The sequence below is a fragment of the Cervus elaphus genome, chromosome X (genome assembly GCF_910594005.1).
Source record: "Cervus elaphus chromosome X, mCerEla1.1, whole genome shotgun sequence".
Taxonomy (NCBI): Eukaryota; Metazoa; Chordata; class Mammalia; order Artiodactyla; family Cervidae; genus Cervus; species Cervus elaphus.
The window spans coordinates 84,556,508-84,582,408 of NC_057848.1; positions in this window are offsets into that span (position 1 = coordinate 84,556,508).

Sequence of the window (25,901 nt, forward strand, 5' to 3'; positions counted from 1 at the left end):
AATATGCAATGCTACATCAGCAGCAGTGGGAAAAGAAGTATAAAAACCTAGATGTCCTTAGAAGTTTGGGTTCTGCCTCTCAGCTATAGCACACAGTTTTAATGACAACACTCTCATTAGCTCAGCCTTACTGGACTATTTCAAACATTCATCATCTTATGTGGCTAACAGCATAGTTCATGCAAAATTAGTGGAGGAGGGAATGAGGAGGATTAAAAAGGTCTTGCTGCTTAAGGGAGTAAAAAGCGGGTTGTCCTGAGCTCTTCGTTTAGTCCTCTACATTTATTAAGGGCAAAACCATTTATCTTTCTACTCATAAATGGAACAGATACAGTTTCACTCCCTCAGGCACCAGAGCCACTGGGGAAAGCTAGATTAGGCCTAGAGAACTGATGCAACCTAGTGCGGTGCATTACTTCATGGAGCAATAAGTTAGCAACACACTTTGATTCCAAATATTTTTTTTAATATGGTTTGTTACACACACACACACACACACAGAGGAAAACTAATGAAGAAAAGATTGCCATGGTCAATGCTGTGTTGTCTGATCTGTAAGCACTGCTGTCTGGACTTTCAAATATGGACACTCTATGCACAAGTGGCATGGCTGAAAGCTTGCTTTTTGGGAGGGTGAAGGGAGCAACAAATGAAAGGGCTGGAGAGAAACAGCATTTGCTATGTAGAAACACATTCTGTTTATTTAGATGCCAATTAGGACCCAGCTGATTGCCACTTTAGTGATCCTTATCATTTTCACCTGTAGGATAGCTCTGTTCTGGATTTCAAGCAGAGAGTATATTGTTCAGTTGGACTGTGGTGGCTAAAACACACTAATTTGTCCTACTATATTTTAAATTTCAGGATTGATGTGTTGGCTTTGCAACTGACTGTCAGAATAATTCATATGCATAGTATTAAAAATAAATGTGTGGTGGTTTTATTAATGTACTCTTAAAGAATAATGAAACCTTCAGATCTGCTCTAATGAATTCTGATGAAGTGAAATACTTAAGAATGATGTTCTTTGTATGTGCTTATTTCTCACTTAAGAAAAAAAAAAATACACAATTAGCCCAAAGGGGCAAAATATCCAATAAGAAACCGGAGACCTCTGTGAATTAATACTCTTATCCTTATATATTGAGTCACTATGCAAGAAATGACAATTTCAGATTTCTACTTGCTTTTGGAGTTCAGGATAATAAGAATATTTTTTCTGTTTGCTTTTTATTTTTATTTTTATTTTTTTTCTTTTTTTTATTTTATTTTTTATTTATTTTTTTATTATTATTTTTTTTTCCAGTGGGTTTTGTCATACATTGATATGAATCAGCCATGGATTTACATGTATTCCCAATCCCGATCCCCCCTCCCACCTCCCTCTCCACCCGATTCCTCTGGGTCTTCCCAGTGCACCAGGCCGGAGCACTTGTCTCATGCATCCCACCTGGGCTGGTGATCTGTTTCACCATAGATAGTATACATGCTGTTCTTTTGAAATATCCCACCCTCACATTCTCCCACAAAGTTCAAAAGTCTGTTCTGTATTTCTGCGTCTCTTTTTCTGTTTTGCATATAGGGTTATCATTATCACCTTTCTAAATTCCATATATATGTGTTAGTATGCTGTAATGTTCTTTATCTTTCTGGCTTACTTCACTCTGCATAATGGGCTCCAGCTTCATCCATCTCATTAGGACTGGTTCAAATGAATTCTTTTTAACAGCTGAGTAATGTTCCATGGTGTATACGTACCACAGCTTCCTTATCCATTCATCTGCTGATGGGCATCTAGGTTGCTTCCATGTCCTGGCTATTATAAACAGTGCTGCGATGAACATTGGGGTGCACGTGTCTCTTTCAGATCTGGTTTCCTCAGTGTGTATGCCCAGAAGTGGTATTGCTGGGTCATATGGCAGTTCTATTTCCAGTTTTTTAAGAAATCTCCACACTGTTTTCCATAGCGGCTGTACTAGTTTGCATTCCCACCAACAGTGTAAGAGGGTTCCCTTTTCTCCACACCCTCTCCAGCATTTATTGCTTGTAGACTTTTGGATAGCAGCCATCCTGACTGGCGTGTAATGGTACCTCATTGTGGTTTTGATTTGCATTTCTCTAATAATGAGTGATGTTGAGCACCTTTTCATGTGTTTGTTAGCCATCTGTATGTCTTCTTTGGAGAAATGTCTGTTTAGTTCTTTGGCCCATTTTTTGATTGGGTCATTTTCTACCCAAAGCAGTCTATAGATTCAATGCAATCCCTATCAAGCTACCAACGGTATTTTTCACAGAACTAGACCAAAGAATTTCACAATTTGTATGGAAATACAAAAAACCTCGAATAGCCAAAATAGTCTTGAGAAAGAAGAATGGAACTGGAGTAATCAACCTGCCTGACTTCAGACTCTACTACAAAGCCACAGTCATCAAGACAGTATGGTACTGGCACAAAGACAGAAATATAGATCAATGGAACAGAATAGAAAGCCCAGAGATAAATCCACGAACCTATGGACACCTTATCTTTGACAAAGGAGGCAAGGATATACAATGGAAAAAAGACAACCTCTTTAACAAGTGGTGCTGGGAAAACTGGTCAACCACTTGTAAAAGAATGAAACTAGAACACTTTCTAACACCATACACAAAAATAAACTCAAAATGGATTAAATATCTAAATGTAAGACCAGAAACTATAAAACTCCTAGAGGAGAACATAGGCAAACACTCTCCGACATAAATCACAGCAAGATCCTCTATGACCCACCTCCCAGAATATTGGAAATAAAAGCAAAACTAAACAAATGGGACCTAATGAAACTTAAAAGCTTTTGCACTACAAAGGAAACTATAATTAAGGTGAAAAGACAGCCGTCAGATTGGGAGAAAATAATAGCAAATGAAGAAACAGACAAAGGATTAATCTCAAAAATATACAAGCAACTCTGTTTGCTTTTTAAATTCTTCATCTCTTACTTTCCTGCTATCCTACTCATTGGCAACATGCATATATTTAGAATATCATTCTGAATGTAACTTGCTAGTGTTGAGAACACATAGTCTCTGTGTTTTAGTATTGCTAAGATACTGTAGATGTGACACATTGTTCTTAAAAACCACGCTTCTAATTAGTGGACTTAAATTAATATCAAGAAAGATGAGTTATGTAAAAAGCCTGTTTTTATTCTTTATTGCATCGACCATTTTGCAGAGCAGCAATGTTATAATTTTTTATATCGGTGTGCCTGCTTTTGTGTGCACAAAGACTTTAAAAAGAGAAGAAAATGCTTTTGTGGTAGATATGTTGATATACTGATAGCTATATTTTACCATCCTTCTGAAAAAGAAGACATGCAAGGCACTATGCCATTGCCACACCTCTGTCATATTTTAATCTTCACATTTTAATCTTAATTTTGTAGACATTTCGTAACCACAGTACCCTCTGAAGCTAACTTCTCATTCATATGATTAGACAACCAACAACCCCTTGCCCCCTGCCATATGCCATGAGAAACCAGAGGAATCAGAGTTTAGTAATGGTCAGTGAGAAAATAGCTTTTATTTTACTTTTCACAAACAGTTAAATTTTTTGGTTCTGGGAGGCAGTATTAGCTAGCTTTGTAATCAGCTCTATCTGGGGTTGAAGTCCAACTCTTTCACTTACTAGCTGCATGAACTTATATGAGTAAAACTCGCATTTCCTCATTGTATATAAAGACACTAATACTTACTTTACATGGTCACTGTTCAGAGTGGGAAAATATAATTTCCTTGCACAAAAGTTCCTTTTCTGCTTGGTCGTTTTCTGCAGAGCTTTATATTTTCCAAATGTTTTGATAAACATTTGGTTGATCTTCATGACATACTGATGAGGTACTTAGGCCAAAAATTATTATTGCCAGATTAGAAAACTAAAGCTCATATAGCCAATCATGAGGAGAACTCTGGCCATTATTCATGTCACCTCATGAGACTTGTATATACTACCTTGAAATAAAAATATCTCTGACATGAAAAAAATTTTTTTTCAGTATATATGGAAACACGTATATACTTGTACATGAACATCAATGCATGTTATTTAAATACACATTTTCTCAACAATTTCTTAAGTTAAAAAAGTATAATTTATGTTCCATGTATAGTAGTCCAACAACTTTAAATGTGAAGTATTATACATAAAATAATTTTTATGATCAAAATAAATTCCTGGGCAGGGGTGGGGAGAATCAAAGCCAAAGTAAAACAAAATTTCTAAGTACCCTTCCTTCTGAGAAAAACTTATAGTGGATCAGCAATACATGAAGGTAGTGGGGAAATATACAAAAGACCTAAATTTAATTATTTTCTTATCTGTAGTACATACTGCATTTGCTGTGCAATACATAGAATTTAGTGTACACTATTTTCTAGGATAGCATGGAAAGAGTTATGAATGCAAAAACATTTAGCTCTGCTCTCTGAAAGCCTGGAGTACAAGACAATTCTGGAAGCTGCCAATGCAGCGTAAGTAGCTGACAACAGTAACAGCCTAAATGCCACCCACTCCTACTCTCTGGATTACTGTTCAGATTTGATGAGTGTCTCCCCGAGGTGTCCCTAAGGTTATCACTATTTTTCTGCACTAGGGATTGTCCCATTCAGGTAATGGTGACTATAAGGACAACCAGGAATGCACTCCAGTATCCATTCACTGTAGAGTGTTCTGAGCTCCAAGAGTAGACATCAGCAGAGATGTCTACTGAGAAAAAGGCTGTGTGACTTTAAACAGAGGAGAATATAGTAGGAAAACAACATTGTACTAAAATTGATGGGACTGTGCATGACAATGAAAGTGTTCTCCTTTATAGACAGTTTAGCTAGACTATAATTCAGTGATTAAAAAGAAGCTGATGCAATCTTGTATCTGTCTAACGACTGTTACATAATTTCTGTGTCTATGATTCAGAAGAAAGCCTGGCTTCTAACTCTCTTCCACATTTCTACCATTAAAAATTCAACTGGATGAAGACATATACTCCTATATAAACACTTTATTTACACCCACGTGATAATGCTTCCTCCCATCTACCCTGATCCAGGGTTATGACACGGATGCCAGTCTTCCTCATGAGATCATGAGCTCCTGTAGTAACAAGAAAATAATTTATTTTTTTCCTGAGCCCAGCATAGTGTTTTCGTACATCATAGACACTTAATAAAACTTATACAATTAAGCTTAATTATCGTGAGAAATGGAGAAGGCAATGGCACCCCACTCCAGTACTCTAGCCTGGAAAATACCATGGATGGAGGAGCCTGGTAGGCTGCAGTCCATAGGGTCGCTAAGAGTCGGATACGACTGAGCGACTTTACTTTCATTTTTCACTTTCCTGCATTGGAGAAGGAAATGGCAACCCACTCCATTGTTCTTGCCTGGAGAATCCCAGGGACGGGGGAGCCTGCTGGGCTGCTGTCTATGGGGTCGCACAGAGTCGGACATGACTGAAGTGACTTAGCAGCAGCAGCATCGTGAGAAAAAAATTTAAAAGATGGATTTGCCCTGTTGTGCTAATTTATTTTTCTCTAACAGTCAATAATGTTTTGTTTTCTAGTCCTGAAGAACAGAAAATATATAAAGCAATTTAAAAATTTGCCTAAAGTTTTACGAGACAGTGAAGGTGGAGACAGGAAATGACTAAGAAGCAAAAAAATCTTTGTTGAGGTACTTATACATGTGGGTTTAGCAAAGAGAAAGAACCCACCACTAATTGTATATGTATGTTTTTACATACATATGTGTTTATGTGTTTTTACATACATATGTGTTTATCCCCACAATGTGATGAAGAGGTAGGTGCTATTATCCTCATTTTTAAACAGGGAACAAGAGCCATGACAAGATTAGACACTTGCCCAATGTCACTCATTTAGCAAACTGTGACACCGAGGGCCAAACTCTTTTGTCTGATTTCAAGACCACTGCGTATTTCAGTGTAACACAAATACCTATTTTTCCTTTTTTGTAACCTTTACGTTAAGCTGAGAGTCTAAAACTATTTAGAAAGGGGTAATTATGTACAAGTGATAGTGAAAGTGCCAAAAAATTTTCATTTATCTTAGAAATAGAATTAGAAACATTACTTTAATTAGAAGCACTGAGGAAGTTAGGAATGGATGCAAACTGGATGTATTAGCATGTGCCTATAGTTCTAGATATTAGATAAGACTAGAGGAAAGCTAAAGCTTAGAAATTCATATTATATCAATGGAAACTGGGAAATAAGATCACTGCATTAATTTCAGCAGCCATTCCCCAATAAAGGAGTCCCAAGGTCCTTAAGGAAGTGTGAACAAGCTCAGGCTGAATGAACCCTATCATTTAATGAAGAAAACATTAAGAACCAGTCTCACAAAGCAATTGTTCTAGATTATAATATCATTATTTTGCAAAGTAGTTTAAGAATTATGATTAATTTTCATTTTTAACAAAATCTAATGTATTTTGAATGTATACATTTAAAACTTTTGCTAAATTTCTAAGAAAGATTTTACTATTTAAGGGTATCCTTTGTTTATAGAGGAAAATATCTACAAATTTATAATATATAAATGATTTTTTAAAATTCCATGTGCACGTGTGGTTTCAGAGCCAACTTTGAAGGAATATATCTTCTTGGTATTCCTAAGAATCTCAAATATATTTTTTTGTGTGAGAACTTCCTAAAAACCTGTGCATGAGATGGGGAGATATTACTGTACCCATTAATGATGAAATTGGGACCTCATCCCTACAATGAATCAATAAAAGATTCCCCCAAATACTGAAGCCTCCAGAATAAATGTCCATGTTTGATGAGAGTGCACCCTGTAATAACACCAGGTCATGTGTGTGTGTGTGTGTGTATTTTCTGATTCCAGATTATTTCAATATTTTATTAATCATAAAGTGTTAAAATCATCTTTCTTAACTATTTTTGTATTTATGATGTCAGCATTAGCAAAAGCTAAAGGGATTTTCTAATAGAAAATGTCATCAGAAGAGCAAAAGTCTAATCACCAAGATGGCTTGACAAGCACTATATGCAGTGCTTGTATCTGTGTATGTAATACCACTGCATCCTGGCAGAAGTAGCAGGTATAGTAAACTCCGTGGCAAACACAAATGCTTCTTCATTTAGAGTGAAATCTCATTTATCTCTGGTAAATGCTTCTTTACTCACAAGGAAACGCTTATTTACTTGTGAGCTATTTTAAGTCTCTGAAAGAGACATAGCTTTAACACCAAAGGGAGACATCTAACTCACCTTTTAGTTGGCTCTTCCAAGTTCACTATCCATGAAGGGAGTCCAAAAGAAACTACAGGGCTATTTTTGCTGAGATGAATTTCATACATACCTCTCTTCTCTTCATGTCTACCTGATCCCCATAAAGTTACTAGGTTCCCAGTCAGGTGTGTGTGTGGGGGGAGGGGGGGGGGGGGGGGGGGTGTTTGCTTGTCTGTGTCTAATGTATTGATTGCCCTCTAGTGGATGGAATATAAAGATTTTTTTGTTGTTACTATTTGATGAACCTACACACTAATCTTGGAATAGTCAAAATGCTGCCTTCATATTTTCAAGGGGCAAACTTAGCATCTACTTTTATCTTTGTGCTCTTAGAGCACATCTTTTAGTTAAATCACTCCTAAACCATACTTCCTAGGTTGCTATCTTTTTTCAGGTTATTAAAAAATATTTTTGCAAGTCTAGTATATACAAAAGACTGTGACTATTAATAAATTAGCAATGAGTAAAAAGAAGTATAATGCATGGTATCTGGATTTATAGAGCTCAAATTTATCTTGGATGTGATATATACATCTAACAAAACTGACCAAACTATCTTTTCCTGGTATTAAATGCTAAATGCCTCATTTAGATAAGAAAGGCTATTGATTTCTGGCAGCAAAAAATCATCTCACAGTCCCACCTTCCTTCATCCCCCATGATGGAACCCTGTGAAATTCTAAGGGAAGTTTCCCCACAAATAAGTGTAGAGCATAAATGGGGTCATAAGTCACTGAAACCATAGAACTGGAGCCTTTACTAGCTCTGGACTGCAATGATATCTTTTAATTCTAAAAACTTCTTTCAATGTAAGATCATTGATTCCCATTTCTTGGAATACTTATGATACTGTAGGTCTCTGAGGTACAGAGTAAATTAGGACTTCTAAAATGAAAAAAAAAATATTTAGTTAATAGTTGTAAACATATTTAACACTAATTAAATAAAGGTTGCAGGTTAGAGTGGATCAGGGTGGAGTAGAATGAGGAATTTTATACATATCAGGTAAATCAGCTAATTATATTGTTACCCAAATATTTTCACATGAAAATTCCCCCAATTTCCTTTTCTCTTCTACCCACCCATTATCTGGAAAAACCTTTCTTACTCCTACACTGTCTAATCATTATGACTTGTTTACCTGTCTCTGCTTCAATAGACTATTTTAAACTTTTCTCCAATGTTTAGAACAAGTACAGGCCCAGAGTAGGCTCATAATTCAATAAAATGTCATTGGAAACTTCAGGTACATGTGGAGATATGAGTACCTAATAATGTGTCTCAAATGATAATATGTAGAAGGCTGTTTCATCTTCCTGGCTATTTATTTAATTTGTATTTTACAACTATTTGTGAGTACACAAGTGGATCTACTAAAACCCAAATTAAAATTATACTTTTTATATTCACAATTGAGAGAGGACCATGTTCTCACTGTTTTTAAACCATGCCAAATAGGAACAAAGCCAAATTAAGCCACGCAGTAAATTATCTAAAGATTGAACTGAATCTTTTTATGCAAATGTTAATGACAAAATTCCCCAGAAAACAGTGTCATATTATTAGTCTGATGAGAAAAGTGATTTGAATAATGTTAGGAAATTGAAAGGAGTGAAATTTGTGTACTTTGAAAAAGCGTTTTGCTTAAAAAAAAAAAATGTAGGTGTGGGAGTAAAGGGAACATTAAGTCCTGGTATTTGCAACTACAAAGAGGCAAAGAAGTTTTAGTCAGTCGTGTTTAACTCTTTGTGACCCCATGGACTGTAGCCTGCCAGCCTCCTCTGTCCATGGAATTCTCCAGGCAAGAATGCTGGAGTTGGTAGCCATTACCTTCTCCAGGGGATCTTCCTGACCCAGGGATCCAACTTGGGTCTCCTGCATTGCAGGCATTTTCTTTATCATCTGAGCCACCAGGCAAGGCAAAGAGGCAAGGGCCTCTTGCATATAAATAAGTTTGTGAGAATGCACTATAACGGAGAAGCTTTAGCTGGGTGCTTCTGATATCTAAATGCACAGAAATATTATAAAACTAAATATTACAAGCAAGAAGGCAGGGGGGAAGAAATAAAGGAAGGAAGGGAGAGAAGGGTGGTGGGAGGGAGAGAGGAAGATAGAATTAAGGCAATAGAACATGAGATTGATGCTCTAAGAAAATAAAGTGTATGTTTGATAATTTTTTTAGTTCCCAAAATATACTTTTCAGAAAAAGTGAAAACAAGCAAAAAATTAAAGAAAATAGCAAAGAAAGAATAAAACTCCATGAGACTCATCTATAAAATCCCATTTCTCTTTATAAAGTAGATTGCCTTACAGTATTAAAAATATTGAAACATTTGATGTCTATAATATCCTGATTGGGAGAATAATAGAGGCCACAGGCAGGACAAAGAGAAGCCCCTTGTACAATAAAAGATTCAATGTTCTTATTTGATCACTGCTCTTCTGTATATCCTCATTAAAAGGAAAAGACTTGCCTATTTTTCTTTTCTTTCCATTCTCAGTAGGTGCAGAAGCCAAAGTGATAGTCACAATATTGAGGGAGAAAAATGTAAAACCCCCAAATTTTTCACCACTGGCTGAGGTACTGGAGATATCCAGCTTGTCCTTTACAACAGTGTAGTACCAAGAGAAAAATATAGGAAAATAAATGCTTATTACTATCTGAAAATGTGGCTTCAAACTTTGAGTAAGATTAAATGTGGGCATAGGAACTCTTTATTTTTTTTTTTCTCTTGTAATTTCAGGACTAAATTGGAAACTTTTGACTTGCCTATCCCCTAAGTATACTTCAAGCTTCAGGAGGGCAGGGACATTGTTCTTGTTCACTGCTGTGTTCCAGTGCCTAGAGTAGTTAGCACAGAGTCAGTAGATAATAAGCATTGGTAAAAGTCAGTGTAAAAGTAGATTCAGTGGCTCCCTGTTCTACTTTTACCTTGGCCCTTCCTTGGATCTGTTTACTCTAAGGACTGGAAGTAAGGAGAGCATATTTTCTTTATGGGCTCATCTTGTTATATCAACTTCTCATGAGAGGGAAGAAAGAAGAGGCTAATTCAAAGAAATTTAATAGCAAGAGCCAAGCGATTGATGGCTCTATTTAAGTTCTACTTAAAATCTTTTATTCCATCCATTGAAAGTCACACCTCCTGGTTTTATGGCTTTATTTTATTTTTGGAGAGGTAAAGGGCCTATGGAAAAGTGGAAAGCCTTGGGTTTTTCTAAAGGTTAGATTGTGTAGCCACCTACTATAACTCAGACCACATATAATAATTAGATTTGTCAAGTAGTCATAACTACTGTGAAGCCTAATAGATACATGACAAAAACCTTCCTACTTTAAGTCCAATCAAATACAATCAATCAAATTGATCATTTTCTACAGTTAATCTAATACTTCACTTCTCATGATACATAAAACATATCCAAAAATCAGTCTTGGAAAAAAAAATGTTTTCTGAGAGTAGTTCTCAGGGGAAAAATGCCAGTGCTCATAGTTAGACACAAGTGAAAATTTCCTCTGTGACACCCCCTCTAGTCACTTAGTGCGGATCTAGTATTTAGGTAATTGTTGGTCCTTTAATGGACTGGAACCTGGTGGTCCGGAGTCGACGATAAGAAAGTAAGAGAGAGAAAGAGGCTGATATCCCCTGGTTTACGCGGAAAGCCAATAAAGTCCTGTTCTTAGAGCTCGGGCTGCTGCACGTAGGCACCAGGTGCCCTCTCGAGTGGGTGAAGACCCAGTGCGCCTTCTCGAGAGGGTCTTAGAAGCCCGGGCAAGAAAGTGAGCTCAGTGGGCCTCCGCGCTCCAAGGAATTAGCCAGAAATAAAGAGAGAGAGAGAGAGACAGAGAGACAGAGAGAGAGAGAAGAAGAAAGAAAGAAAGAAGGAAAGAAAGACAGACAGACAGACACGGGAACCAAAGCTCTGATGAAGCAAAGGTGTTTTAATCAACATGGCATGGACATATATACTGTCTTACAAAGTGGCTATTCTCAGCAAAGACAAAGATTAAAATTCCAGACTTAACAAAACATAAGATGATCCCTATCAAAGAGAGAGAGTTGCAAACAATCACCTTTTACCATTTGGCTCATAAAAAGGAAGAGGGTACTTATCACTGTAATGAGAAATGCCTGGATTCCTCAGCCCCAGGAAAGGCGTGCCTCTCCTCTTAATTCCTGAATATTCAGGAATCAATAAGGGCCAGAGGGCTCCTGACAGATCCAAAACAGCACACAGGAAGCCTTTTGTTAAATGTTTCCTGACAGGTAATCATGATACATTTCCTCTATTTCAGAAATGCCATGACTAAATGCAGGATGATGTTTTAACTTAAAAAAAATGCTGGATTCATATGTATATTTATAACTATGTAGAAGCCCTTATGGATTTCTTATTACATTTTTAACAGTGGTTGGAAACAAAGAAACATGAATAATAAATTCACTTCTTAGTATGAATTCATGTGAACATCAAAGTGATTTTACTTTTTCTGGTTGGGACCCTAACTTTCTGGCTCTATTGAGCAACATTGGTCAACATATTCTGGAAATTAATAAGATCTTTCATAGAAAACCAAAGCAAATCTCACCATGCTTTAATAGTATTTTAGCATCAGAATGACTCATTGTTAAATTTAATATTCAATTTTAAAAGGTATACATCGAAGAGTCTGGCAATATTTTTACTCATTTCATTGAAAGTTTGATAAGAAATAGAACACATGCTTTAATTGTGAAGACTTAGGATATGTTTATTTATTTATCATCTGGATTTTCCATCTTATCTCTGACATGATGAGGCCAGTGTGAGAAAATAAGATGGCAAGAGAGCAAATGTAAAGATGGAGAAGGATAAAACATGCTGTGCACAGAGGCTTTCAAGAACCTCATTAATGGAAAACTGAGAGAATATGGCAAATGGGTGGGAAGAGAGTAATATTATGTAACATACTGGTATATCTATAAATAATAAGTTTTTTGACAAATACCATATATCTCTTGCATTTGGAATCTAAAAAGATGATACAAATGAACTTGCTTACAAAACAGAAACAGACTCATAAACCTAGAAAACAAATTTACATTTACCAAAGGGGATGGAAGCAAGGGATAAATTAGGAGTTTGGAATTAACAGATATAAATATTTTTAGTATATAAAATAGATAAACAGCAAGGTCTATTGTTGCATAGGGAATAACATTCAGTATTTTGTAACAACCTATAATAGAATAGAATATGAAAAAGAATACATATATAGGTATATGCATATATACATAACTAAATCAGTTTGCTGTACACCAGAAATTAACATAATATTGTAAATCAATTATACTTCAATAAAAATGTATTTTTCTTTCTATAAAAATAAAAGGTATTATATGTATGTGAATAAAAATAATGACCATAAAATCAACCTCAATGACGGAAACAACTACTACCTTTTATTGAATGCTTACCATGTGCCACACATGGAAAGATATTTCCATGACTGATCTTACTGGCAGCATTCAGCTACAAACTGAGAGCTAAAACAGGCTGTGTTCACCATTGATTCTCATACATACAGCTGGCACACCTCAGGGGTTGCAGTGACAGAGACTTTGTGGTACAAAAAGAAAATAGAAAAATCTGAGTTTTACTAGAATGATGACAATGAGCAATGCACTACATGTATTCATCTATCCATTTAATGGCTTTAGCTCACGTACACCTGCTAACTCAGATTAATAAGAAAAAAAAAAAAAACCTCTGGTGAGTTGAGAAGCTAGTAAATGAAGTTAAGTATGTGCATATAACAGTAAGAAAGGGAAAGAATGAAGGAAATGAGAGAATGTGCAAGGAAGGAAGCAGGGGAGAGAGGAGGAAGCAAAACTGAATGTGAACTGAATAAGAAATATCATATGCAGATTTCAAATTTGACCACTATAATTATGGAGTTAAGCATTTGCTCTTACATCCTTTTTCTTGGATACAGTCACTGGATACTAGACCATGTCCATAAACTCATGGTAGCGTCAAAGAAACAGATTCATTTGAAAGCTAATTCATTGTTCTGCCTATGTCTCCAAGTATCATAAACAAACCAATCTTCTTGCATGTTACAGTCACTTCATATTTTCACCAGAAGTTTACTTCCAGATCAGGAAGGACCTTCTATCTCTAAGATCCTTGTAAAACTTAAATTTTGAAATGTAAACCACCCTGAAACTTTTCATTCTCTTTGTTCAAAGATAAGAATCCCCAGTGGAAATGAGTCCCTGATTTCATTGCATGAACTGTAGTGGATGCTTGAGTACTATTTAGATCCATGCTATGAAAATCCTCATTTATTTCATATATGTTATTTGCCAAAAATATAACTTATGTTTCACTTTAAAGGAAAAAGTATATAAGCCAATGGCATGATGTTCAAATTGGAGTTAAACGCAGCAAAGAACTAATGCCTGCAAAGCAACAGTGCTTTGCTGATGTTTCATGTATGGCAACAAGCAGCAAAGGTACAACTCTATCAAGCCTTTGATTATGTTTTAAAAGCAGAGTATACCTTTATAGACCCAAACTTTAATAGCCATAGAAGAAGCAAAACAAAACAAAAAGCAAAACACCCTCTAGAATTACCCATTAGGATCTATACACATCTCTGCCTTTTTAGTTAGTCAGTTTTCTCCCTTCTGATTCTCTTGTGCCATTTGAAATGTGTCTCTCAGCTTTATAAATCTGGAGAGAAAAATCAGTACCTCAGCAAATTAACTAGTGCAAAGGAAAGTGAAAGAAATTCTTTCTTTCTTGATATTTGACCCCTTGAACATTCAGCTATTTTGCAGTTTCCCTATACTTCATGCCCCGTGAAAGAGACAGGTTTTGCTCTGCCATTCCATATGCACCATAGTAGCTTGAAATCATCCCTCAAAGCAGAAGAGGCATCTGAAGAGATGAGACATAACTGTGGATATCTCCCTTGCCTCTGCAGCAGAGACCAAATGTAGGTAGCAACTAAAGCAGTTTAACTATATATCATGGGAAGGAGTAAATACTGTTAATCTTCAAAAACATGTAAAATTGTGTTGTCCTCCCATTAAAATGTGAATGAATCCTGAGCTTTAAAGTATTAAAAAAAAAAAAAGCATATGAAAGAGACTCTACACTGTTGGAGGAAGTGGGGCATAAAGTAGAGTGTCAAAGGCTCCTGAGGAAAATTGCAGTTCCATGACAAAGGAGAGAAAAAAAAAAAAACAACTAAGTTTTGGGCTTTTGTAGCTGTATTCACAGCATCAGACAGAAGTCTTTTAATGTTGAAACAGCCCCTAATACCCCAAGAGCCCATGCTTTTCAGCTTGTAAAACTTAGTAAACATGCAAGTCTAGAAGGATTCATGTGTTCGTATTCACATAGCTGATTTACAGCAACTGGCTATAATGGAGAAAATATCATCTTGTAAGCCTTAGGGTATCTCTGAGTGGGGGGGAAAGCAAGTAGTCTTTTATTTCTGCTTTACTTATACTTACAAGGAGGGTAGGACTAAGTAAAGGAAAGAATGCAAGGGGCATGCACAGAGGGGGGAAAATGAAACATGGTTCCCAGTTGTCTCTGTTTTCAGACTGTTGGTTTTTCTTTCATTATTCAGAAAAAATATATATATTTTCTCTGAACTTCTTAATATTTATGGTCTTTTCCCCTGGTTAGGAAAACCAGCTTTATTATGGAAAGTGAGAAGTGTCTACAAAATTATAAACAAAATGAAGTGTATTCTAAATCCCTTACAGCTAATCTCATTATAAATGTGAATTTTTCTTCAATGATGACAGGCAAGAATATATTTGAAACCTACTAATTTAAATGTTAATAAAGAAATGTCCCCCAAAATTGTGAACTCTGAGTGCTTCAGCAAGAGCCTTTGGGGAAGAATTATTGGTAGCAGCCAGTAAGAGACAGACAAGGTTGAAATCAAAGCTCTGTGCTTAGTCGCTTAGTCATGTCCGACTCTTGGTGACCCCATGGACTGCTGCCTGCCAGGCTTCTCTGTCCATGGGATTCTCCAGGCAAGACTACTGGAATGGGTTGTCATTCCCTTCTCCAGGGGATTTTCCCAACCCAGGGATCAAACCCAGGTCTCCCATATTGCAGGCAGATTTTTTACCGACTGAACCACCAGGGAAGCCCAAGAATACTGGAGAGGGTAGCCTATCCCTTTTCCAGAGGATCTTCCAAACCCAGGAATCAAACCAGGGTCTCCTGCATGGCAGGTGGATTTTTTACCAGATGAGCTACCAGGGAAGCAGATGAGAGTTAATGTGGTCAGTAGGGGAATCAAGGAAAAGGCAATGGCAACCCACTCCAGTACTCTTGCCTGGAAAATCCCATGGATGGAGGAGCCTGATAGGCTCCATGGGGTCGCTAGGAGTCAGACACAACTGAGCGACTTCACTTTCCCTTTTCACTTTCATGCATTGGAGAAGGAAATGGCAACCCACTCCAGCATTCTTGCCTGGAGAATCCCAGGGATGGGGGAGCCTGGTGGGCTGCTGTCTATGGGGTCACACAGAGTCGGACACAACTGAAGCGACTTAGCAGCAGCAGCAGGGGAATCAGATCATCAAAAAGTGAACCCCAATCAAATAGAATCAGCCCTGAATAATCGTCACAATGTTAGAAACCTTTAGAAAGGTGTCATAATCTGAGTGTTTCTTCTGTGCAACACATATCATAAACGCTACTTGGAGGTAGCAAATTACCTTTGCCCCAATTGTACCTTCTCTCATTGTTGTGGTAACAAAATCCCTTTAATGCACCTTAGCTGCAGATGTCCTCTTGCTTTTGTATCTCAAAAGGAACAGCTAAAAACCTGCCAGAGGCACTGGTGCTGTGCAGGTTTGTTCTCTTATCATCTATTTTAGCTGACGTATTTGTACACCTTATATTCCTATACACAGTTCATTCCATCCAGAAGGGATTTTGAGGAAATGCATGTTGTGTCAAGGGAACCAAGGACACATTGGGCAAAAATGAGACTAATTTTATTAGTCTCATGTGGCAGCTGCAGCAAGGAAAGGAGCCACCACTGTATAGTTAGTTATAAAACTCCAAACCACTCCTTTTGGAGACAGTATTTTCACCTTACTTTGAGAATGTACTGAAGGTGCCCTCTGCCCTTTAATAGCACTTCCATGACTTTCTGATATGTTACTTTGGCCATGAAGAATCAAGCCACATAAAACTGAAATGCTCTATACTTAAGCAGCACCTTTAAATCAACAGCCTAAATTCCTCTTACAATCTCTGGTTCATTAACTCTCATAATACCTTCCTGAGGTGACATGTATAAACCCCATGGTTTGTAGATGGGGTAGCAGAAAAGCCAGAACACAGTTAACTGACTTACTCGGAATGTCACAGTATAAGTTTTTCCACAATGGCAATTGATTGTAGAGCTCTGGACTCTAAGGATGTAGACATAACATTCCTAAGAAGGTGTCCTGTGAACCTGAAATGCTACTGAAATGGCATGCATGCAACTACAGGGGGAAAAGGAAACACTGTTCTATATCAACAACATAATATAAAGGAAACCTTTTACCATATGAATGATGTTGACATTATTGTATCTTGAACAGTTTCCCAAGCAGAACCTCACATCAATACAAGTTAAAGTCTGATGAACACAAATGGGCAGAGGAGGAGGCTAAGAGTATGACAGGTCATGGCATGGGTGTTAAGTTAGACCACAAGCCCAGAGGCAGCATCTGGCACAGGTAAGAAAGTTTTAGAAAAGAGCCATTATCTTAAATCCCAAGAAGGAATTTAAGAACCAATGGAAGCAGATTTTCATAAGAAACAGAAGAGATTAGATCATAATTAGGCTATATTGTTCCTGCCCTACTACCTGCATTGTTTAAATAATACTGCACATGTGATGGTTTGAATACTTTTGATCTCTGATGACTTCACTGTCATCATCATCATTGTCATCATCATCATCATCATCACCACTATCATTATGCTCCTCATCATTAGAGAAGAGAGAATCTTTATGATTCTCTTCACCATGGTCTAGATAGTAGACTACACAATGAACCGAAGTGAGAAAATTTATCTCTCACTTTATGGTAATAGGACAGGAAGATATTGCCTCCTGCTGATCACTTAGAGGCTTTCCACTTCTCTGGAAGGTGCAACAATATTCCCTTAGCACTAACTCTCTTTCTTTTCAAATTTATCTTCTAAATAGCAAGGATATAAGGTCTAAACTGGTAGCAGTGGATAGGTTTTTTTGGAGAGAAAATTATCTTACTGGAACCAAAAAAAGAATGGTGAAGCTGCCTTCACCTTTATAAAAAACATATTCCCGTGTGTGTGTGTGTGTGTGTGTGTGTGTGTGTGTGTATGTTGGTAGAGTGAAGAGAGAGAACAGAGAGAGGAGACTTAATCTCATCATTAATATTCCAAAACTGGCAGTACAGAAATTGTCCCTGAAGATATCGTCTCATAGTGAGTACAGAGTGTCTATCATATTTGTTACTCTCATTTATTTCATTTCATGTGTATGAGCTCTTTATCCCCATGCCAACACTGACTCCTCATTGGGTGTAAAGTCTATGTATATTTAGAGGTAAAACATTTCTCTGGGTCCAGGGTTTTATCTGGCACTGGGATAAGTGTACAATGATTTCACCAAATTGTTAAATTTTGTTTTACATTTTATGTGTGAAACTTTTCAAAAGGATAGAAGTAATGCTCATAGGGGACTGAAGCAGTTTATGCTGCTCCCTTTTTCTTGTATTATGTGGTTTGCATTCATGGAGGAATCATTTGGAAGTAATTTTAAAAAGTTAGGTTTCCAGTGCCAGGGCATTGCCTCTTAGTAACATCTTAGTAACGTTCTGGAATAGGTCCAATCTCAAGCACTGTACCACACTGATGCAAAGCCACTATACCTAGAATTCTTAGTGTGCTAAGTCCCTTCAGTCATGTTCAACTCTGTACAACCCCATGAACTGTAGCCCGCCAGGCTTCCCTGTCCATGGATTTCTCCAGGCAAGAATACTGAAGTAGGTTGCCATTTCCTTCTCCAAGAATTCTTACTAGAGAGAACAAAACCTTCTCATTGGTCTTATCAGTTACACGTGTATTTACTACATGACACCTTGAATACTCTTTCCTTCATGCTCTATAGGACATGATTTATCTGAGGGAAAAAGTAAGTGAAATATTTTTCCACCCCTAAATCTCAACTGAAAGATGAATAAACTGGAGTTTAATAAAAAAGAAAGTTATTTTTTATGGTGGACTACTCTTGAAACCCTGATGCGTATTGGGTTTATTTCATCACTCACCCAGGTTTGCTTGCCTCCTGACTTTCTGTGAAAGCTTCAAGTGATTCTCTGAAAGGGACAGCAGAGCCAAGTATCAACAAAAGAAAAGCAATGGAAGAAATTTTTACTTTTCCTCACCTATCTGGTCTAGTGTTGCAGATATTCCTGTAATTCTCATCTTTAGAGGATAGTTGCCAGATGACTCATTAACAATGAATTGACTCAAATTTAAGAAAATGGTATCCTAGTTTTTCATAGACATAGGAATTTGGATTCAGGACAAAAGTATTTGGGATGAAAAATTGATAGATATGAAGTGGAAAAGAAGAGCTAATAAAACACTGAAGTCTTATACTCTGTTTTCTATATCTGATTCTTCCCTCTTCTGGATCCTATTCTATATTCCATTCTTATCATCAGACATTTTCTAATGTCTTTCCTGAAGTGGTTGGACTTCAGCAGATTGGTGCTCTCATTTCTTTACCAAAGGAAATTGCTAATGAGTTGCATTTTTTTTTTTCAGCTGACACTTAATGATCCATTTTCAGATAATCAGTTGCTAACACCCCAACAGCAGGGCCTAAAATCCTGACTTGGCCCTGTGCTCAGTGTGACACACTGGCTGCACTTCATTAAGAAACTGAGATACCTCCAAATGCAGCATGGGACTGCAGAGTCTACAGAACAAAGGAACCCACAGAAACATGTCTAGTCTCTGGTTACTGAAGAAATTTTACAAGGAGATCCCTTTGAGGCCTATTTCTTCCTCGATATTCATGTCTAAATCATGACATAAGATGAGCCTTGAGATGACACTGCTGGTGAGTTGAAAAGCTCTGTGAGTTGTCTGTAGTAAGCAGTACCCTGGAGGAAGTGCAATGTTGCTCTTTATAAATAATCAGAGCAGTTCCATCCTAAGGAGCACAGAAAATTGGAATTCACTGAACAATAGAAACCTCCAGATTCCACAAGTCACATATATTTAGATTTCTGGATTTGATTCTGAAGTACTAAAATTATTTTTATTCTGCTTTATCTATCCAGTTTACTCATTTATTTAGTTTTTTTTTTGTTAGTTAATTACTTGCTGTAAACTGAAAAGACTATTTCTTTACGAAGTTCTTTCTGCTACTGGATGATGCATGCTTTCTGGCAACCACAGTAATCGGGTGTCTATTCCAATTGATGGAGGATTTTTCAAGGGAAGTAGATTTCCTAGGCATTCCAGGTGTTGCATTTTAAATAGGCTGCCATGAAGTAGAGCCTGATCTGCAGCAGCACACTGGGTACTATGCCCTTAGGCATCCAGATGGTCTTTGGATGTTGCTAATGTCAAGCTGATTTGAATAAGTGTTCTAGAAAAAACTGACAAGCAAAGTACTCAAGACCAGACATGCAAACTTAATGCATGTATATTTGTCCACTCCCATCAAGATACTCCATAAGGAATAGAAGAGGCAAGATTCCTTTCTTTGTCTCTGTGCATGTGTATATGTGTGTTCATGTTAGCCCATTAAATGATTTCTTAGACAGTTATGAGATTAAAAAAAAGTCAAAAGCAATGACACTTTAAAGAGGAGAATTTTCACTTAACACAAAATGAGAATTTTAAATCATTTATTCACTCATTCATTCATTTCAAAAATATATGTGTTATGACAGACACTGTGTTAGATACAGGGACTATCCTTGTGACTGGTCATATACCCCGAGGAACCAGAAGTGAAAGAGACACTCATGTCCCAGTGTTCATTGCAGCACTATTTACAATAGCTGAACATGGAAGCAACCTAGATGTCCATCGACGGATGCATGGATAAGGAAGTTGTGGTACATATACATAATGGAATATTACTCACCTAAAAGAAGGAGTCATTTGAGTCAGTTCTAATGGGGTGGATGAACATGGAGTTTATTATACAGAGTGAAATGAGTCAGAAAGAGAAAGATAAATATTGTATTCTAATGCATATATATGGAATTTAGAAAAATGGTACCAACAATCCTACATGCAGAGCAGCAAAGGAGACACAGATGTAAAGGATAGACTTTTGGACTATGTAGGAGAAGGCGATGGTGGGATGATTTGAGAGAATAGCATTGAAACATGTATATTATCATATGTAAAATAGATGATCAGTGCAAGTTTGATACATGAAGCAGGGCACTCAAAGCCAGACAGACACACAAGGGATAGGGTGGGGAGGGAGGTGGGAGGGAGTTCAGGATGGGGGGAAACATGTATGCCTGTGGCTGATTCATGTTGGTGTATGGAAAAAAAACACCACAATATTGTAAAGTAGCTACCTTCCAATTAAAATTTAATTAATTACAAAAAAAGAAAAAAAAAAACTTCTAAGATACCTGTCCTCATAAGGCTTATCTTCTAGGTGAGGAAACATAATATACAAACACACAAGATGATAGCAGATTGTGGTAAGTGCTCTGAAGGAAATGAAAGAGGGCAATAAGCAAAGAAAGGCAGGGCTTGGAGTAGGAACCAGAGGTAACCTGTAAACTACAATGTGAAGAATGAGAAGGAGCCAACTTGACAAAAACTGGAGGGAAAAGCATTCTGAGCAGAGGTAACTGCCCTGAGGTACAAGGAGTTGGTATTTTCAGTGACAATAAAGAAACCTGGCATGTAGAATGAATTAGTGCTATAGTTCACAAGCACAGAACTACATTTCAGACAGTTGTACCATAGGACAGTATAGGAAGGATAGATGTTTCCCCCACAAGTTCACACTCAGACAGGAGTACCTCTCACTCTTCTTATTTTTAATTTCTCATCCCTAAATTGAATAGAACTATTTCAAACCAACTCACGACAGCTTATATTACTTTTTAAGGTATAATGAACTTTGGTGGTTACCTACCTGCAGTTTTGTATAATCTTTCCTTTCTTTTTGCCCTAAATTGACCTATTTGAATATTCAAAAAGTCACTTTTTTAAAAAATGTCTAATGTTCTGAGACATGAGATATCTGCTCTCATTTTTTCCCTACACAATCTAGACTTTTTCTTACCTTAGAAAAATCCACCTTTAATTTCCATCACATGCAGACTGAAAAGGTTTTTTTTTTTTTCTCTCTTTTTTAGGTGTTCTTATCTATTTAACTATTCTATGGTCACTAGAGTCACCTCCACATAGGAAGAGTTGGTATAGTGCGCTTGGGTTTTTGAGGAGTTGAAAAGGACTCCACATCCCTAAAACAGTTTTGCCCATTAGCCCAACAGTTTGAATAAAATGTTTGCCATTGTGACTTCTTTGGAGTAAATGACTGAGGACTCTTACTTGCAAGCTTAGAAGGATAACCATTAACTCTTAGAAAAAGCCCTTTCTGAGGGATCAGCCACTGAAGAAATTATGAAAAAGGAATTGAACACCTGGGGATAGGAAATCAGAATTATATTTCTGGGATCACCCCTTTACTTATTTGGTGAATCTACACAACTTCTGCAGAGGTATATTGATTGATAATAGGTTTCTGGATTCATATATATCTGTATCCTGATATGTACTAGGATTCAGACATACCCAGAATTCTGGTTCCACTACTGACTAGCTGGGAAAATCATGTAACTTCTATGATCTTCATTTTCCTTATCTGTAAAATGAAGAAAACAACTGTACTTAAGTCATAAGGCTATTGAGATAATCAAATGAAATAATATAGTTAATGCATTTGGTCCAAAGTTAGCCCACAATGCAGAGTCATTATAACTGTTAAACTTCCTGAACTTTTTATTCCTATCTGTAAAAAGTGAACAAGATTTCCACAAATCACACGGGTACTGAGCTTTATAACCCTGTTTGTAAATATGAATAGAATAGTTTAGAGATGGATACATAGAGAAGCAGAAAGTAATCACTGTAGATGAAACAGTGCTATACCACCCAGCTCCCTTTTGTAACTGAAGAACCTATTCCTCCAGCTTTTGAGAGCACTGACAGCAGATAGTTTTCAACTTTCAGCTCTTTCCAGAATTGCCTTAGTGGTGTCCAGTCTGTATCCCCCGCCCCTGCCCAGAATGGAAAGGAAAATAAAAGTCTGGTCCTTCTGTCCAATATGACATAACTTTAAAGTTATTTAATTTTAAAATCCCTATGGATCAGCTGAAGACTTACCTGAGACTGCATCATAGCACAACTTCTCCTTCCCAAATTTACTTTCTTCCTTATCCTTTCTCATGTGGAGATCCCAAGAGCACTCTCCTATATTCTAATTTCTGTCTCAGTGTCTTCTTCCTGGGAACCTGATCATGTGCCTTAACCCATCAAAAATTCTTCCTTTGGTCCTAGTGGTTGCCACTTCACTTTTGGTTTGAAATTAGTTACTATGTCAAATTTATTTCCAAATATCCCAGTTTGATCATATTTTTAGTTTGTATTCATATAAATACAATCATTTTTGAAGTAACCTCCTCACAGTAAATTAAATCAGAAACACAAAACACACAGACACATATACACAATGAAGTATTAGGTGGCAGACATCTTTGTAACCATAATCTAGATTTAAAACATTAAAATTTTATCAGTCATTCAGAAGCCCCTGCATTGTGTCTTATCCTAATCACAACATTCCTCCATCCCAACGAACTACAAAAGTAAAACAATTCCTCACACTTCTCTGTATTTTTATCACATAATTGTACATTCCTAAGATGATATGTTCCTTAGGTCTCTTTTAATCTAACATTTCTCCTTCATTTATAAAAATTCTCTCTTGGAACCAGAGCGAGGAGGCGTGAGGGCAGCACCAGCAGGCACCTGGGCCCCAGCTATGCCACCTCGTTACAATGACCAGCGTGATTAAGACAGTGTACACCCTGCAGCCCTCCTCTGTGCTGAGCAGCGGCCTGCCCACAGATGCACAAACTCGAGCCACTTTTAAGAGCCAGTTACCTGTTAAGTCCAAAGAAGTTGGTGTTTCCAGACCTCATTCAGGAGCTTCAGAGAATGATGTTACAAAAATCATCAAACCGAGATGAAAGAATGGGCAGGTGAAGGCTACAGATACCACCAGAAGGAACCTCAGGAAGAGCTACAAACCATTGAGTAAACAGAAATCGGAAGAGCTCAAGGATAAGAACCAGCTCTTAGAGGCTCTCAACAAGCAGTTGCACCAGAAATTGATTGAAACTCAGGGAGAGCTGAAGGACCTGACTCAAAAAGTAGAGCTGCTGGAGAAGTTTCAGGACAACTGTTTGGCAATTTTAGAAAGCAAAGGCCTCAACCCAGGCAGTGAGACCCTGGCACCACAGCAAGACTCCACCGCAGATCACATGGACTCCATGCTGCTGTTACAAACTTTGCAAGATGAACTGAAGCTTTTTAATGAAACAGCCAAAAAGCAGATGGAGGAGTTACAGGCCTTAAAGGTAAAGTTGAAGATGAAAGAAGAAGAGAGAGCCCAGTTCCTTGAACAACAGACCTTATGTAGCAGTCAAGTAAATTTTTATATCAGTACCATACTCTTTCTACTACTATAGCTTTGTAATATAGCTTTGAAAATTTGTGGTCATTTTTAATGAAGTATAGTTAATTTATAATGTTGTGTTAGTTTCAAAGACACAACAAAGTGGTTTTTATATGCACATATATATTTTTTTTCAGATTCCTTTCCATTATAGGTTTCTATAAGATATTGACTATAGCTGTCTATGTTATAGAGTGGGTCCTTATTTCTTATTTATTTATATATATAGTAGAATGTATATGTTAATCCCAAACTCCCTACCCCTGCTATCCCTTTTGGTTACCATAAGTTTGTTTTCTATGAATCTATTTATGTTTTGTCAGTAAATTTATTTATATCATTTTTTAGAATCCACATATAAGTGCTATCACATGATGTTTGTCTTTCTCTATCTGATTTACTTCACTTAATATGATAATCTCTAAGTCCATCCATGTTACTGCAAATGGCATTATTTCATTCTTCTATGGCTGAGTAATATTCCATTGTATATATGTTCCACATCTTATTTATCCATTCAGGCTGCTTCCATGTCTTGGCTATTGGGAATAGTGCTACCATGAACATTGGGGTACAGATATCTTTTTGAATTAGAGCTTCTATCCTTTCCAGGTATATGCTCAGGAGTGGGATTGTTGGACCATATGGTAAATCTATTTTTAGATTTTTCAGGAACTTCCATATTGTTTTCCATCATGGTTTCACCAACATTCCCACCAACAATGTAGAAAGGTTCCTTTTTCTCCAAACTCTCTCCAGCATTTATTATGTGTATATATCTTAATGGTGGTCATTCTGGTTGGTATGTGATGATACCTCTTTATAGTTTTGGTTTGAATTTTTTAATAGTTAATGTGCCTCTTGATCATCATCTGTATGTCTTCTTTTGAGAAATGTCTATTTCGATTATCTGCCCATTTTTGGATTGGGTTGTTTGTTTGTGTGTTTTTTTTTTTTTTATATTAAACTGTATGAACTGTTTGTATATTTTGGAAGTTAATTCCTTGTTGGTAGCATCATCTACAAATATTTTCCCCTAGTCTGTAGATTGTCTTTTCATTTTCTTTATGATTTCCTTTGCTGTGAAAGAGCTTCTAAGTTTAATTAAAACTGTTTGTTTTTGTTTTTACTTCCATTACTTTAATAGATAGATCAAAAATATTGCTGTAATTTATATCAGGGTATTCTGCCTATGCCTTTTCCTCAAGGAGTTTTATAGTATCTGGTTTTACATTTAGATATTTAATTCATTTGAGTTTGAGTTTACTTTTGTATATGGTATTAGAGGAGGTTCTAATCTTTTTTCTTTTACATATAACCATCCAGTTTTCCCAGCACCACTTATTGAAGAGCATGTCTTTTTGTCCATTGCATATTCTTACATCCTTTGTTATAGATTAATTAATCATAAGTAAGTGGCTTTATTTCTGGAATTTCTATCCTGCTCCATTGACCTATGTATCTGTTTTTGTGCCAGTTTACCATACTTTTTATTATTATTACTGTAGCTTTGTAATATAATTTGAAGTCAAAGAGTATGATTCTTCTTGCTCCATTCTTTCTCAAGATTGTTTTAGCTATTCAGAGTCTTTTGTGTTTCAATACGAATAGAAACCATGTGATTATCTCAGTAGATACAGATAAAAGCTTTTGCTAAAATTCACCATGCATTTGTGATAAAAATTCATCAGAATGTGGGCATAGAGGGAACATACCTCTACATAATAAAGACCATATATAACAAACTCACAACTAAAATCATACTCAGTGGTGAACAGATGAAAGCATTTCCT